Source organism: Suricata suricatta, chromosome 7 (assembly GCF_006229205.1).
Source record: "Suricata suricatta isolate VVHF042 chromosome 7, meerkat_22Aug2017_6uvM2_HiC, whole genome shotgun sequence".
Taxonomy (NCBI): Eukaryota; Metazoa; Chordata; class Mammalia; order Carnivora; family Herpestidae; genus Suricata; species Suricata suricatta.
This window is the reverse complement of record NC_043706.1, coordinates 90,968,976-90,972,494: the sequence shown is the minus strand read 5'-3', so window position 1 is coordinate 90,972,494 and position 3,519 is coordinate 90,968,976.

The window sequence follows — 3,519 nt, the reverse complement described above, 5'->3', positions numbered from 1 at the left end:
GTTGGAAGATTCTAGTGATGTCAATTTCCTGGTTGTGATCTTGTACTCTGGTTATTCAAGTTGTTGCCATTAAAGGAAATCAAGAACTCTCCATACTGTGTCTTATGACTGCATGTGACCCTACTATTCTCTTAAAATAAAAAGTTTTTAAAAATTTATAGTCCCTGACATCATGTAGAAAACAATATAATAATAGACAAAGATTATTAAAAAATAACTGTATGATAACTACTATAACATAGAGGAAAAGTATAAGGTGCTGTAAGTGCATTCAGTACTGGAATTAAAGGGTCAAGAAAGGCCTTCCTGAAGATGTAACATTTAAAGTGAAGCCTAAGAATGAGTAGAAATTGGTCAAACAAAAAAGAGGAAAAAAATAGAAGATTGTCACATTTCAGGGAGTGGGGTTTCAGCAAAGAACCATAAGGAAAGTTGACAGAAGACAATACTAAAGAAAGGGTTTGGGAACAACTCATACTTGACCTTGGAATTATAGTAACTTTATTAGGAGAATGAGGATCCACTAAAGCACTTCAAGAAAGGGAGTAATAATTCAGTTTTATATTTTTAAACTATTACTTTGACTTACAGGTAGAAAACACCCTGGTTGGAGAGGATACCTGCAACTATGCAGAAAAAAGGAAGCCGTCATAGAGTCCAGGTTAGTGATGCAGTTCTTGGAATTGGGTGGGAGTGAAGATGGGGAATCGGTGAATGGACAGGTCTGTTAATGATTTGAATGTGAGCTATTGATGGCATAGATTACCCGGATTTTGGCACGGCCAATGGAGTGGAGGGAGAAGCCATATTCTCAGGTGGGGAGGATTGGAGGAAGTACAGATATGAAGTGGGATAGGGGATGGCTTGGTTCAATTTTAAATCTAAGATAAGATGCCAGCAAGAATTCCAGTAGGTATCTCTAGCTGGAACACAGAAATAGAGATATGGCCAGAGACAAAGCTTTAAGTCTTTGGTATATAGATGATATTTAAAGTCACCGGGGGTAGCTACAATCATTAAGGGAAAGAGAGAAGAGAAAGAAAAAAAGAGGCCCCGAGGGAATTCATGATGAACTTGAACATTTAAAGGTCAAGGAGACTTAGAAGGAGCAGTCAGAGAGGAGTTAGAAACCCAATAGTGATGTTAGGGAAGCAGAAGTTAAAGAGTATTAAAGAAATAATTAGTGAACTGTGTTAAGTCACCTGCTGAGAAGTCAAGTCAGATGGGGCATAGAAATGACCGCTAGATTTAGGAACATGAAGATCTTTTATAACTGGGGTGAGGAAGGGGAGAAGGAATGTAAATGGAGGTAGGTTTGCTAATTTGGAGGAAGATGAAGGAGCGGTAAGTAACCAGGTCATATTGACTTTTCTCTACAAAAGTATAGACACTGGGAAAGGAGATTTAAGGAAAAAGAGAAAGATGTAAAATAATTGTTGCAAGAGAACTAGAGTAAGTAGTAAGTAGACTAGAAAAACAATTCAACTACTGAGGTAATTTTTTTGTTTAAATAAATGGAAATTATCCAAATTTTCTCTTGGATAAGAAAACTCAGTATTGTAAAGATGTTAATCCTCTTCATATCTATCACTGTATTTGATGTGATAATCATAATTCATATTAAAACTATTACAGCTCACACTATGTATCAGGCACTGGGTTAAATGCTCATAAAACTCTAATCAAAGTCACAAGTTCGTGGGAATTTGCAAAATGACTGTAACGTTTGTCTGAAAAATAAACATGCGAGAATAGCAAAGAAAGTTCTGGGAAAGAAAATAGCAAGTGTGGATTAACCAACTGTAATTGTGGTTTGCAACAATAGAGTGTTCAATGGAAAGAACTTGAAATAATCACAAGTTTATGACAGGGTGACTTCGATAAAGCTGAGTTTTCCAAAGAGTGGGGGGAAAAACAGGTTTACATAAAAAAAAATTGGGGATACCTAAATAGCCATTTGGAAAATAAGAAAGCTAGATCTCTATATAATTTCTTATTCCCAAGTTAGATGGATAAAAAATGTGAGTGTAAAAAAATTAAATTATAAAACAAACAACACTGTAAATGTTTTTATAATGTGCTGAAAAGACCTTTTGGAAAAAATTTTTGAAATGTTTATTTAGAGAGAGCGTGAGCAGGGGAGGGGCATAGAGAGAGAGAGAGAATCACAAGCAGGCTCCATACTATCAGGTACAGAGCCCGATGTGGGGCCGGAACTCATGAACCATGAGATTATGACCTGAGCTGAAATCAAGAGTCAGATGCTTAATGGACTGAGCCGTGCAGGTGCCCCATGAAAAGGCCTTTTAAAATATAGAATAATATTCATCCTTGACATGACAAACACACATACACAGTGCCAAAAGAAATTGTTAAACTAGGGAAAATATTGTCAATTTTTAGGACAAAAAATTGAGCTCTTATAGATCAATTACAAAAATATGAAAAACACAATTTTGATAAGAAGGGCAAAGGAAATCGCTCAGAGCAAAAGAAATGATTAATAAATATGTGAAAGATGCTCATTGTCACAAATTTTAAACCACAAAAATTGAAACAAAAAAGTGGTATTTTTAACAGATCATGAGTGCCTACTCTTAGTATTTTTCTACCAGTATACTTTCCATAATATTCCTGCGAGCATATTTTCCATAATAAACTACCAAAATTTTAGTAATACAATCAGTAATTTGAATGGACACAGATGCCCCTAAAGAGCTTGGTAATGCTTCAAAGGTGGCATTTTTTTCTCAAGTCAAACTCCGCAGTCTTGTTTATATGCTTAATTTTATTGTGCATTGTGTGAAAAAGAATGTATTAATCTTTCAAAGCAGTGTTTTTTTAATATGCTCACAGAGCTAATGATTCCTCTCCCATTTGATTAATTTTATCGAATTGACAATATTTCTGAAAGTGTAAAGTTAACATTTGAATGTTAATGGCAAACCAAACCAGAAACACAACATACTGATTCTTCTCTTTTATCAGCCAGAGGTGAGAAATCACTTAGTGGGGCTAGTATTTCTTTATTTCTTCATCTCTTCATTCTTTCATTCAACAAACATTGATTAAATGTCTACTCTGTGCCAGGCACAGAGGTAGGCACTGAGGAAATTACAATGTACAAGAGAAAGAGAATCTCTACCCTCAGATTTTACTATCTAATTGGGGCTATAGGCAATGGGAACACTGTTGTAAGAATTTGAATTTGTATTAACTGAAATTTCCCCTTGCCTCAATTCTTTCAATCTGGAAACAGTGTAGTGCTGCCCAGGGTAGCTTCCTGCTGTGACTATACTAGATACTCATTTGTGGGTGATTGAAAAACCTTAAAGTATCTTTCTAAATAATATGCAAAACTAAATGCAGCCAGGTCAGGGGCTTCCTCTAGATTAATCGGGCTAAACTTTTTGGCAACATAGGAGAGATTTTTCAGGTCAAAATGAATCATTAGGAATGAGTAAATCACAGACATAATAAATGTTCTATAATTAAGAAGATAAAGATGTATGTTAAGAA